Genomic DNA, 13155 nt, shown 5'->3' on the forward strand with positions numbered 1-13155 from the left:
ATGAAGAGGTGCAAGAACATATTACCAAGATGAACCTATAGTATACGGCTAGGGAAGATAAAAAGAGGAGACATAAGGAGTTCTAATTTTGAGATTAGGTTATGATATATTTGAGGAAGGAATGATTTCAATTGCATACCTACAACAAGCTGAAGATAAAATTGTTGGATACAATTGTTTAATTGTGTGTTGTCTTTGATGTCACAAAAATGTCATATCAGTCATCAGATAGTGTCTACCAAGCTCAGATGGTCAATAAGGTAAAGAACAATATCTATCGAGCAAACAATTCTTACTAAGCTCACTCGGTCATCAAAAGGAATGTGGCAGAAGTAGTGTAAGGTTTGGTAACAATGAACCTTGTTGTATAAAAGGAAAAGGAAGAATCTCACTGACCAAAGAACTTGTATGTGACAATGCATATTGGGTAGAAGGACTAAAGCATAATTTTTTGAGTGTGGCATAGCTACTCAATAATGGATTCAAAGTGGAATTTATGCATGGAAAGGAAAGACTGTTGGATGGCAGAGGAAAACTAATTGGATCAAGCACTCAAACAAAAGGTAACTTTTTTTTTTTAATCTTGAACTTGGTGAATGTTCATGTTTTATTGCTCAAATTGAATAAAGTTGGTTATGGCATAGAAGGTTGTGTCATGTAAACTTTGACAACTTGGTAAAGATAAGTAAATTCAAGAAAGTAAGAGGCATTCCTAACATCAAGAAACTTGAGGTTGGTCTATGCAAAAATTATCAAATTGGCAAAATGGGAAAAACTAGTTTCAAGAGCAAGAACTATCAGTCTAAAGAAGTTCTAGAAATTGTGCATACTGATTTGTGTGGGCCCATTGGTGTTGAAAGTTATACTGGTAAGAAAATTTTCATTATTTTTGTTGATGATTATTTAAGAATGATGACTATCACGTACCTAAAAGAAAAATCAGAGGCATTCAAAAAATTCAAATGGTATTTGGCCAAAGTGGAAAAGGAAATAGGAAAAGACTAAAATTCTTAAGGTTTGACAGAGGTGGTGAATTTATTTCACATAAATTCAATAACTTTTGTATTGAAAGGGGAATCAAAAGATAGGTTTCAGCACTAAGAACTCCTGAAAAAAATGGAATAGCTGAAAGAAGGAGCAGATCTATCATGGACTGTGCAAGAAACTTAATGATTGAAAAGAGCATTGCTATCAAATACTGGAAGGAAGCTATCAACACTACAGTTTATACCTTAAACTAAGTATAGCTGAAAAAGGACTCATTCAAAACTCCCTATGAGTTGTGGTATGGCTACAAACCCAATGTAAGTTACCTAAAAGTATTTGGAAGCAAATGTTACATTTTGAAAGAATCTAGAAAAGGTAAATTTGATGTAAAGGGTGATGAAGGAATATTTTTGGGATATTCTTGCAAAAGTAAAGCATATATATGTTTGAATCTATCTACTAAAAAAATCATAGAAAGTGCACATGTAAAAGTTGATGAGTTTGCAGAAAGATCTAAAGAAGAAAGAAAAAAGGTACCTGAAGACTATAGGAGATTTGTTTACATTGAACCTGATACAATGCCAATTATACATATTAATCAGGAATCCTCAACTCTAGAGTCTTTAGTTACCGAGTCACAAGAAGTTCAAACCAAGCTAATGCCTCCCAAGTTGCAAGAATCTGAGTTACAAGAAGAAGGTACCAAATCAACATCTACCAAGCTCAAGCAACCAGATCTAGAACAAGAAGTTGAAACACAGAATGATAACAATGCCAGTCATTCAAAAGGAAAGGAGCCCATGTTAGCCAAGTATGTTAGAAAGCATCATGCACCATATCAGATCATTGGAGATAAATTAGAAGGAATAATGACAAGAAGTAAGTTGAAAGGCACTTGTTTACTTGCTGATTTTGAATCTAGAAATATCACAGATGCATTAGAAAATGAAAGTTGGATTGAATCTATGAATGAAGAGATAGAACAAATAGATAAAAACAAAACATGAACTCTTGTACCTAGACCTAAAGAAAAAAATGTGATTGGAACTAAGTGGGTATTCAGAAATAAGTTAAATGAAGATGGTAAGGTGTCAAGGAACAAAGCTAGACTAGTATTCAAAGGATACTCTCAAGAAGAAGGTATAGACTATGGAGAAAATTTTGCTCCTATTGCAAGATTGGAAGGTGTCAGAACCTTACTTGCATATGCTACATACAAAGGATTCAAAGTTTATCAAATGGATGTCAAGTCAGCATTTCTCAATGGCATATTAGATGAAGAGGTTTACATTGAACAACCTGAAGGTTTTGTTGATCAAAACAAGAAGGACATGGTCTGCAAATTGCGTAAAGCATTATATGGTCTGAAACAAGCCCCTAGAGCATGGTATGAAAGATTGCATAACTATCTTATTCAGATTGGTTTTCAAAGGACTAATGATAATAGTAGTTTGTACATAAAGGAAGGACTAGATAATAAGATTATTTTAGTAGAGATATTTGTAGATGATACTTTGTTCATAGGAAATGATGATCTTGGCAAAGAATTTTTTGAACAAATGAACAAGGAGTTTGAAATGTCAATGTTTGGTGAAATCAAATTCTTTGTTGGTCTTCAAATTCAACAAAGTAGGAATGAAATCTGCATCACTCAATCTAAATACATCAAGGAGATACTAAATTTTTTTGGTATGGAAGACTACAAACCAGTTGGGACTCCTATGTGTACTGGTTTGAAACTTACCAAAGATGATAAATCTAAGGAAGTAGATTAGACATTTTATAGATTTGGGATTGGAAAGTTGCAGTATGTAGTACATACAAGACCAGACATTGCCCTTGGGGTAGGAATTGTAGCAAGATTCTTAGCAAAACCAAAAGAAAGTCACATGATGGCAATCAAAAGGATCATGAGATATTTAAAAAGAACTGAAGATTATGGATTATGGTATAAACTTGGAGGCAATATAAATTTAAAGGTGTTCACTAATACAGATTGGGCAAAAAATATTGATGAAAGAAAGTGCACAAGTAGAGGAGCTTTCTCTCTTGGAAAAAGGTTGGTTTCTTGGACAAGCAAAAAGTAGAATTGTACATCCCAATACACAACAGAGGCTGAATATGTTGCAACAGCAGTAAACTATTCAAAAATTATGTGGTTTAAATAGTTATTGGAAGTTATGAAGCTAGAAATCAAAGAAAATGTTGTTATATTTTGTGATAACACAAGTGCAATTAATATCTCTAGGAATCTAGTGATGCATTCAAAAACCAAGCATATTGTCATAAAGTATCACTTTGTTAGAGAATTAGTACAAGAAAAGGAAATTAGATTGGAAAATGTCCATACAAAGGAACAAATTGCTGACATATTCACAAAGTCTTTACCTAAGGATTCATTCTTGTATCTTAGAGGTAAGTTAGGGGTCATTCCCCTACCTAAAGCTCACTAAAATATAGTTTTAGTGATGCATCAACAAAGACAAACTAAAAAAATTTATTAGTTGATACATCAAAGTAATGAAGACATTACATATGAATTAGTACATCAGGTATAATGCTATTTAGATGATTTATGTTGTCTTTGGCATGTGTTGTCAAAGAGGGAGAATATACTATCATATATTTTTGAAATTGAAATTTGTAAATAAAATAAGAGTTTGTGTAAGATGAAGAGATTATTATGAAAGATGGAGTTTTCTGTGAAGTATTTTTTTCAAATTTCATTCTGCTATGACATGTTGTGTTGCCATCTATGCCAAAGAGGGATATTGTTGGATATAATTATTTAACTATGTGTTGTCTTTGATGTCACACAAATGTCATATCAGTCATTAGATAGTGTCTACTAAGCTCAGATGGTCAGCAATGAAAAGAACAATATCTACCAAGCAAACAGTTCTTACCGAGCTCACTTGGTCATCAAAGGAAATGTGACAAAAGTAGTTCCTACCAAGCTCACTCAGTCATCAAAGGAAATGTGGCATAAGTAGTTCTTACTGAGCAGTCATCAAAAGAAATGTGGCAGAAGCAATTCTTACCGAGCTCTCATGAAGGAATTCAGTTCTTACCGAGTAAACTCGATAGCCAAAGTATTTTAAGGATATTGCAATTTTAACTGAGTCAAGAAGGTTAACTTATGAAATCTCTAGAAGCAGTATTTACCAAATAGGGTTGGCCAGTAAAGGATTTCACAGTTTTAGGAAATAATGTTTATTTAGAATTTGTAGCCAACTAATGTATGGTTTATTGGTAAATTGTAAATGCACCAGCTTGACAATCTAAATGATATAATTAAGAGGTCAAGTTGCAAACTTTAAGTGTGTGTGAGGAAGTGTGTGGAATTAATGTGATATAAGGATTGATTATTGTGGAAGTGAATTTGAAGGATGATCAAAGATCATTGAGGTACAAAAAATCCATATTTGATCAAGGAGCATCTAATGATGCTAAATAGAGACCTAAAGCCAACAAATTTAGTTGCATCTTGTTCAGGTCAATTCATTGTTGCTCTCTAACCATTGTAGCCATGATTTCAAATCTCTTAACAAAGTTGGTTTAATAGCCATTTTGTAAATCCTCTAACAAGGTGATAGTGCAATTGAATTGTTCTAAAGACCTCTAGCAAGGCCACTCCTAATAGGGTGATTAAATCCTCTAACAGGGTCACACCTAATAGTGTGTATTATAACCTTTAATAGGGTTGGCTCCTAATAGGGTTTACTTCAGAAGAGTGAAAAATTGGTAGCTAGTCACTTGGTGGTTTTTCCCATATTGGGTTTCCACATTAAATCCAATGTTTCTTGTGTTCATTTTATTTAACTCTTGTATGCATATTAATAACTATGAATTCTAGATGATCAATAACTAGTTAATCTATCGAGTTACAGTATTCCTGCATTATTTACCAAGTATCATTAGTAAATAAGTATTAAAGACATCTAAGGGATCATTGAATTATTTTTGTGATAACTGATTCCCCCCCCCCCTCTCAATTACTCCATCTATAATCCCAACAAAAAAAAATCGGCCCCTGCAAAGTTTTGAAGAAACATGATTTAGGAAATGCATATGAGGTGGAGTTACCAGATGGGATTCATATTTCTCCTATTTTCAATATTACAGAATTAATAGAATATCATGATGATAGTGCAAATGAGGATTTTATGCTAGAGTCATGTCCAATTCCTACTTCTATGAAGGGAGAGATTGAAGTAATTCTAGATAGTTGTGTGGGTAGAAGTACCAAAAATAGGTAGTATGAGGAATACCTAGTCAAATGTAAAGGATGATCAATAAAAGACTCAACTTGGATATCTGCAAGAGAGGTTGTTCATTTGGGTTTTTCTCTACTAGCTATAAAGTGATAGAGTCACTTTTCAATCTACCCTAGGTGTCTGATACAGGAGAATCTAGGGGTGTAAGGGCAATATTGCATCACCTAGTAATATGCTTAGTGTTAGTTTCTATTTAATATTTTTTCATTACTAGATACCCATTTGGGTCAAATAGAGATCCCAACTCTCATAGTTCCACTATTGGTTTTTTGGGTTAGAGTTTTTGAGCACCTTGAGATATATGTCAATGTAGAAAATAGGTTATTTTATAATTAAGCCACAATTATGATGAGTTAGAGGGTTTAAGTTGGAGGAATGATTATATGTGTAATTTAAAGCACTCCAAAAAAAGAATCAGGTCAAAAGGCTTTATGATTTGAAATTTATTATAGTTTTAAGTTGCCTAGAGACCTCCTACGAGCACTTTAAAGTTATTTTTGAGGCACTAAATGGCCTTGTATGGGCCCAAAAAATTGGGAACAAGAAAAGATGGTATATAGGGCTATAGAGCGCTTAGAGAGCTTTATGAAAATATAAATGTTTTTTCAATCGGAGTCCCAGATCAAAAGTTATGCCTCCCGAAAGTTGGACTACCATTTTTGAATTCTTCAAATTTTACACCAACTTCTGATGTATTTTCTAGAACCTTTTGTTTTGGTAGTAGATGCCAAATGACATATTCCAAAATGTATTCCTAACCCTAAAACTAGTTTGGTTTACTTTAAGGACCTTTTTGGCATTGTAAAGGCAATTTTTGGTGGAGTTTGGGAGAAGGTACTAGAGGAGGGTTTTTCTCTAGGATAATACAACATTCTAAGCCTATATGGCACATCTTTGGGTCTATTTTCATTGTACTAAATGTAGTAGTAGATCACTTCTAATAATAATATTCCCCTCTTCCTATTACATTCATTTTTTTCTTGGGTTGTGACTTCATCACACATACAATTGAAAATCAAATAGTAGATTACAAAAAATATTAGTGGCATATGCTCTAGAAGATGGGAAATAGGGTACAAGATGTGATTTAGTCATTGAAAAGATTCCAATGTATGAGTTCATGAATATTTTTTATGAAAAGATTAGTTACACATATGCAACGCATACACATAGAGTTTGATGGTTGGATTTACAATTCAAGTTGAGCAAGGATACATTTCCACTGGATACCTTTTTTTGGTTATAGACTTTGTAGAGAACTACACACTACAACCACAAAATGAGGTGTAAGAAAAGTATTATATTGCTCAAGAGGTTTCCATATTTGTTCACATAACATTTAATCATTCACCTACAAGTACAAAGGATGGTAGGAAGATACTGAGGGAGTACTATTTTTACATTTAGTGATAATCAATCACATTCTATGGAGTTCATACATGGTTGTTTTGAACTATTTTATGGTGATTTGGCTAACAAGGGCATACCATATTAGTATCACATTATTTGGTCAAATAGTTGTGCATCTCAATTTAAGAATGCACAGCTTTTCTATTGGTTGAGCAAGATGCATATGTTGTCTAGAATTTAATATATGTGAAATTTCATAGAGGCTGGTCATGGAAAGGGAGAGAATGATCATGTAGGAAAATACATCAAAAGAGCCTTAGCTCACAAAAAATTAAACTACAAAGATGGAGCAACATTGACATATGTAAAATCCATTGTCCAGTGCCATAACACTACAATTAGTCCAAATAAGGAAGGTGAGTCTACGGTTCATAGATTTTTTTGGTTGATAGATAATACTAACGTTGCACCATATGAAGATTGTTGCACACTAAAAGGATCAAGTGAGTTGCACTCTTTTAGAAGCTTTGATGTAGGTTCATGGAGTATCCACAGATGAAAAATACCATCCTTTTGTACATCATGGGAAAAGGAAAATTGGGATGAGTGTGAGTCGACATAATGGTTGGAGAAATGGGATATACAAGTTTTTGACCCAATTCAGACCTATCACTCCCCAAAAGCACTGGAAATGGTAGAAATGGATTCAAACATTAAATTTGAATTTTGATTAGATCTAGTGCAACCTAGTAATACACACACACACACACACACACACACACACACGTACATGTGTGTGTGTGTGTGTGTGTAAATTCAATATGCAACATTATAACTTTTACCTAAGTATTTGCTAATATGTATATTCATCATAGTAGGCCATGTTTTTCCTATTATTGCACTTGAAGAGAATGAAGAAGGGATAGATTATTATTTATTTTGTTATGTCTAGGCCAAAAAAATTTACATCACTCGATTTCAGATGGGGAACATATCAAAAATATAGATGCAAGAGGAACCATCAAACTTTAAAAGAATGCACCAAAAATCCTAATCCTAACACAAAAGAAATTGAGAAAAAGTAAGTAGAAACTCCCTCAATTTGACAATTATTCCCTTTCTTGCTTCTCTAAAAGAGTTGATGTAGATCCTATATTAAAACAATGAAATCAAGATTTTTAAAAAAATGATAATATGATGATGAGAAGAATTGAAAGAAGATGGTTCACAAAAAATGAGAGAAATGATCACAATTTATAGAATTTGCAATAGAAATTGCAAATTAGCAATTTTAGTACACGAAAAGGTAAATGTAATAAAATATGAAAGTTTACAAATTGAAAGAGGAAATTTGTCATTATGTATGATAAAAGGATGCACAATTAGAAATTGAAGAGTTGAAAAAGGAAATTTGTCATAAACTATGACAAATATGACAAAAGGAAAAAGAGGAAAATTGTCATGAACTATGACAATTACGAAAAGGGAAAAAGGAAAATATCATTAACTATGACAAATTATTAAAAAAGAGAAAATGGAATTTTTCTTAAGCTATGACAATTTATGACAAAAGAAAAAAGGGAAAGTGGAGGCTTAATAAAGATGAAGTGAAAGCACAATTAGTGGGAAAATGTAAGAGTTAGGATTTTTGAATTTAAAAACTCATAAATCCCTCTAAAAATGGAAATTAGAATTTAGGAAATAGAAAATTTCAAAAATTCATGGAAATGGAATAATTAATTAAGTAATATTAATTAACTATAAATAATTAATAAAAGAATATGGATTAATAAAATGAAATGAATTAATGATTAAAGACATAGGAATAAGGCATGGGTTATTTTTTCCTATAAGAGAAATTAATAGAAATGATTGGTGAAATGTTAAAATAAATACAAGGAATAACCCTATTAAAGGATTATGATGAAAATCTAGATCAAATATGACGACATTAGATTGAATAAGGGACTTGATATTGATGAAATAAATGATGCTAGATGAAGGATAGAAATTGATGGCAAGATAATGATGGGATAGGATGACAAGGCACTGAGGGACATGAAAATGCCAAGAGATCAAATGATGGAATAATGACATGCCAAGGACACATGACATGAATTAATGAATGTTGATAAGGAATTGAAGGACATAACAATGACTAAAGGATTGATGATGAAAAGATGACATTGAAATGGTTTTGAATTGCTTTTGAGATGATCTACATTTTGATTGAATGATGATCAAGTTGGCCAAACAATCAAAGTTAGTGAAATGAGAAAATGGGAAAAGTTGTTGGGACTCAAAATTGAAGCCTCAATTTTGAGTACCATTAAAAAATCAAGCCCCATGAGTACTTTTAAATGCACATGTATTTGATTTTCCATTAGAGGCCTAAGAGGTGTTCAATGTTTCTAACACCTTCCATTTAATATGTCCACTAGCTAAATGTGAGTCATAATGTTCGATTTCAGAGCCTAATCAGGTGTTTTGGTTAGTTCTTAAAGTTAGCCAAAAGACCTCTTGATGCAAAATTGATAATTTTCAGAAAAATGTAAAATGAGATTCAAATTTTCTTTTAGTTATTGAATTTGTTTCAAATCAATGCTAGAGGGTGAATGAGTTAGTTTTGAATTTGTAAACAATTTTTTTTTTATAGCGAGACCCACTTTGGGGCTTGACTAATCCCATCACATTAATAAGGTGGAGAGATTTAATATATTAAAGGATACACCTTATTATATGCCCTAAAAAGAAACTTGTGGAGTCTTTTTAGCAACAGGGCTTCTCATTTCTGAAAATCTCACTAGTTGGGTAAAATGGGTCTTACATTCATGAAGCTTTTTCAATGGTTGTTTGCAAAGAAGGAGATGTACATTCTGAGTTGTAGGAGGCTGAAAAGAGGCTATCTAATGATGAAGTAATTCTATCATAGATACACCATAGACATCAAGCAGCAATCTAGGATGCATTAATTACTGACTCAAACATATCTAAAGTTAAAATAGAGGACAATTTGAAAAGCCTTCATACAGAGAAAGATAGCTATGGAAAGGAATGGTAGTGCAAGCCTAAGCTAGTTATCCCAACAAAAATAAAAAAATAAGAAATTAGGTCTACAGATATCACTAAGATAAGATCAACACCAGTTGTAATAAAAGTTATTTCAAGGGACACACAACTTGAAACTTTTGGAGTTAAATCTAAGTCAAGGGGATATATATCTACACCTAAAGTTGAACTTTTGAATCTTTTAGACAATGAATATTTAGAAGACCAGATACCAAAGCATCACTTAGTTGATAAAGAGTGCGTTGATTTGATTTGAAAAGTATGCAATAGTAAAACTGCATCTATTATGCATTTTTTTCACCCAAGCTATGTTTCTAGTGAACACAAGTGATAGCTTAGAAGCCTTGTGATAAACCCATACATTGGTCATATTTTTGCAACTAGTGCTCTTGACGGGGCTATAAAATTTTGGAAAATTATAGAAAATGGGTTATCTTTGAAATTGATTAGTATGATAGAATCTATATCACCAAGACAAAGGATATGGCTTGAGGACATCGCATGGCATCCTAATGGAGAATTTTTTTTTGTAGCATATAGTGTTGATGGTGGAGATCATAAAAAATCTATTATTAATATGCATGGAGTTGAGAAGGTGACTTTCTTAGAAGAAAAACCTCATATAAATGGTATTGTAAATAGTATTAAATGTATACCTTCGGATATTGTGTGCTTTGGTACTGGGGGATGTGATCATATTGTGGTCTTGTGGAATGAAAAAGAGAAGGATGGGGGTTGGGAGCCAAAGTCCTTGCATCAAAATTCACACACCTCTGTAGTCATGGGCATAGCAGGGGTGGCTAAGATTTAGATGGTAGTAGGGGCATTCAAGAGTAGACAAAAGAAGGCATCCCATGCATCTACATGCATGCCAAAGTATATCTGCAACCCTAGCTCCCTGGCATTTGGAAGAAAGAAGATCACCACTAGCCATAGTCAAAGAGGAAGAAAACCTCAAGACTCCACATGTGATTAGAGGCAAGGCATGGCATTAATGGAAATCACTAAAGGAAGGTATGTTGAAAAGGCCATAGGTAAAACTAGAGTAGTGCACAATGTATGGTTATTGAGGGAAGTGAGCTTCATAGGATTATAAATCCCTTGTATGGCAGAAGTGGCATGATAGACTTCCCATAGTTTGAAATTGTAATTGTCACTCTCCAACGTGTCTATGTGAGACAAGAGAAAAGGAGTGATGTTGGAAAGTTTGTAATTGGGGAGATGAAATCCACACAAGTAGAGGAGACTCATGCCTAAAAAGAATGTAGTAAGGGAGGCATAAATAGTAGAGGGAAATGCACATTCCTTGTCTTATTATGGGAAGACCATAAGGAAGAGGTCTGTCTACACTAAAAGAGGGAGACGACAGAGAAAGAAGATGGTCAACATGAGATTTCCAAAATAATCCATATTAGAGTATAAGAGTAGGTGCTTTCTAAACATAGGGTGGTGGGATGAATAGAGTTTGTAGGGCATTTATTTCAATCATTAAATACTCTAGTGTACAAGAGGTATATTGTCTTAATGACAAGAGCCTTTCAAAGGCTAGCCTCACATTGTGGTCTGACTTGGACAACTAGTAGAGACCAAAAGAAATTTTTGAATTTTTTCATATTGAAGTTTGGTTCAAAATTTGTAAGTGGTAAATTGGTTCAAAATATTTTCTCACTAAGTGTGAGTGATGAATCTAGTCTAAATATCTATACAAATTCATAATTTATTTTAATATCAGTGGCTTTCAGTATTTGCGTGTAGATCTAGTCTATTTGGAAAGAGGAAGTATAGGTTTCTTGATTGATGGTTTATGTGGTTATTTGTATCTACTAAAGTAGTTGATCTCAAAGGGTGAATCACTGTTTTGATTTCATTTTCTTCTTCATGTAGGTGGCAGCTCTACAAGGATTCTATCTATAGTGTGAAGGATTTCTTATTTGCACCTATGCCAATCAGTAGACCAGAGATTTCAAACAACAACACATAAAAGGTATTTTCAATTTTCATGTATGTGCATTTCATGAAAGTTGAATGAACAAAATGGTTGCCTCCATCTATTGGTTTCAGCACTAAGAAAATAGAGGTAGGAGTTTAGTATTTTGAAAGATGGATTCAAAAGCTAGGTCTGAAAGTGATGTGCCAACTCTTGAAAGTGTTTGTGAAAATATATCTAAGATGAAAAGAAAGATTCATGATAAGACTATCATAATGATAAGAAATACAATTGGTGGTATTAAGGGTCTTAGTGGATTTACAATTTACATGAAGTTTAAATTAGTAGTTATGAATCTTGATGAATTTTTTAGACCTCAAGAGTCTCCGTGGCCAGTAGTACTCTTAGAAGTTTTTATGCCACATCCAATTGATTGGTCTACAAAGTCAAGGTTTGAAAAGATTACTAAAATCCAAGATTTTATCATGGAGATTGAAAGTGCTTTCAATGCTAATGAATCTAATGATAATGAATGCAATGAATTCATTGAAAATGATGTTGAAGATGAAGAGTCTCAGTTTTATAAATTAGAGGATAGTAACTAGCAATTTGATGATAGGCATAATGTGGATTCACCTTGTGATGCTGATGATTGTAAAGAAGTGGAAAAGTATGATAGCAATAAGAGTTTTTCTTCTAGTGATAAATGTGAATATATCAACATACCAATTGTTGAGGTGTCATCTAAAGAAGAAGGTGCATGTGGTGGTTAGAATTTTGATTTTTAAGAATATATTACAATGAGTCTGCTATTGTAAATGTGTCAAGCTATCCAAATAACAATCATAGCCAATGAAAAGAAACTAGTAATGAAGTCTTGTTAAGTGTTAATGAGATTTCAGATTTGTTGGCTCGTGATTTTGAAAGGTATTCAAACCTATCCAAGGATGCTTGTGCTTTGCCACATTTTGCATTTTCATATGATGAAGTCATTTCCCCTAAATTTGATGTTGAAGAAGATATAGTTTTAGAATATGCTATGTCAAGGTTTGGAGGTGTATGTGAGGGTAATCCATCTATCAATACACATGATGATTTCTATGTTGAGAATTAAAATGTAGAGATAAGGTATGTTGTTGGTTCATTTTCTTCTTTTTTTCATGAGGTTGAGATACATTTAGATTGCTCATGTGTTGAGGAAAGTAATAGTAATGAAATGATTTACTCTATTGAGTTATTTGAGGAAAAAATTGATACGGATCAGCATATTGTGAACATACAATTTCATGATGATTCTTGTGACTTGGTATCTAATTAGTTTTTTGAGTGTGAAGAGGTTGTAGTGAATGTTCGGTCTAGTTTATGGAGTACTAATATTACAACTGAGGAGAAATCAGATTTTATATTTTCTTCATATTTGGATGCACAAGGTGAGTTATAATTTGAATCAGGTAACTTGTTGAATGGAGTAGAGTACCAAACTTTTGTGTTTTTGGTTGAAGGTGTCCATGATTTAGTTAGTGATGATAAATTTCAGTTTGATGT

Source organism: Cupressus sempervirens, chromosome 11 (assembly GCF_028749045.1).
Source record: "Cupressus sempervirens isolate cs-2001-9-10 chromosome 11, ASM2874904v1, whole genome shotgun sequence".
NCBI lineage: Eukaryota > Viridiplantae > Streptophyta > Pinopsida > Cupressales > Cupressaceae > Cupressus > Cupressus sempervirens.